General features: G+C 43.4%; 1 non-coding gene across 1 annotated transcript; it reads left to right on the top strand.

The window, feature by feature from the left end:
- The first annotated feature begins 208 nt into the window (after positions 1 to 208).
- On the top strand, positions 209 to 348 carry LOC136490493 (small nucleolar RNA F1/F2/snoR5a). The gene has a single exon (XR_010767771.1). It is a non-coding gene; the product is annotated as a small nucleolar RNA F1/F2/snoR5a (small nucleolar RNA).
- The last annotated feature ends 1,349 nt before the right edge of the window (positions 349 to 1,697 follow it).

Here is a 1,697-nt window from a genome sequence, read left to right as displayed (position 1 = left end):
CCAGTGGCTGTGGTGGTGGTGGTGGTGGTCGACGGCGGGGCGTGGTGGTGGCAGTGGCCCTCCCCTCCCCCTTCTTCTCCCCCGCCGGCGCCCCTCCCCTCCCCTTCTTCTTCCCCGGCGGGCGCCCCTCCCCTCCTCCTTCTTCTTCCCCGGCAAATTTAGTTTTTATTGCATTCAAAGTATGTTTTCTAGTGTAATTTGTTGTAGTCAATGCCATTTGGTATCTGACTTGCAGTCATTCTTTGTGATTGTGTGTCTCAAAACATGGCAGAATACAAGGGGGAACGGATCTTGCGACACTGGTTGCTTATTTATGAGTTTCCAGTTACTATATGCCCGTTTACATGTTCTGATTGTTCTAATGATCATGACTAAAAAAACTGATGATTGTTTTTTCTTAGCTAGTTATTCAGCTTGGTGTAATTTGTTTTCTAAATATAGTCTTTTGTTTTTTTCTTAGCTAGCTAGCGAGCTAGTGTAATTTGTTTTCTGAATACAGTCTTACTATTATTATTGGAGTTCACTTGATTGGCCTTTCTGCTAGTGGCATCTTGACTGAAAACTGATGTGAATGGATTAGTAGCATACTTAATAGTGAAGTAGTTGATAAGTAGAGTTTAGAAATTTCCTTGGTGTTGAGATGGTAATGCTTTTGAATTTCGAGATGCTTTTGGCCTTATCATACTATAAGAAGTAAGAACCAACTGATAAAAACAATTATCCACGACCACCTCTACATGCTTCTTTGTGCATATGAAAAGACAACAATACTCAGAAGGTTGCTATAACATGTCCACACTCCACTTATGTGGTGCTAATACTACTCTCCATTTTGTCAATTCAGAACTCATATTGTCAATTCAGAACTCATATTGTGGGTTATAAGGTTATTTCAGTGAAATTGTGTTGGTATTGGTACACAACGTTTATTAGTTGGTGCAACTCCCATTTTCCCTAAGTCTTCGTTACACTTTATTGAATTGCTGCAGCCCTAGAAATCCATAGTTTCTGTTTCACAATTCACCCAAAATTTCATTCTTTGTTGCAGAATTAAATAATCTTATGTAGTTGTTTTTACTACCTTTACCTGGTCTCTCTTGCTCACAGATAGTGGAAGCTAATGCAAGGAAGGTGGGCAAAGTCCTATTTAAGCCAATGGAGGAGAACAGCGGCGGCGACAGCGGCAGTGGTGTCACGTAGCGGCCTGCACGGGTAGAGCAGCTCTGGGTGGAAGAGGCACTTCACGGGCATCTCCCTCGGGGAGGCAGTGGCCGCAGGGCGGGGGGCGAGCACGTGGAGAAGCCTCTCCTCCCACTTCTCCCTGATCCTCTCCAGCTCCCTGAACCTCTGCTGCAGCAGGGCGATGGAGGAGAACATTACCTGGACTTCGCTGCTCTGCACCCCCATGATGACTGAGGAGAGGGAAACTGAAGTAGTGAGGTTCATGAACTGCTAAGATGAGATGAGATGGTAATGCTTTTGAATGTATTGATGCCGGAACATTTGGACATCATCTACATGTAGCCTGGATGCTATGAATGAATGTGCCGAACATTTGGACTCCATCTTTATATGTTGTGATGAAATTACTGTATGGACAGTCCATATTTTAATAAGCTGTTGCTACTATTTCCAAATAATTATTGTATCCAATTTGCTGCATGGGTAAGTGTACATTATTCTGTCGGTGGTCTGTT

This window comes from Miscanthus floridulus, chromosome 10, assembly GCF_019320115.1.
Source record: "Miscanthus floridulus cultivar M001 chromosome 10, ASM1932011v1, whole genome shotgun sequence".
In the NCBI taxonomy this organism is placed as follows: Eukaryota; Viridiplantae; Streptophyta; class Magnoliopsida; order Poales; family Poaceae; genus Miscanthus; species Miscanthus floridulus.
Note: the sequence above shows the minus strand (reverse complement) of the source record. Positions and strands in the feature narration are given on the sequence as shown.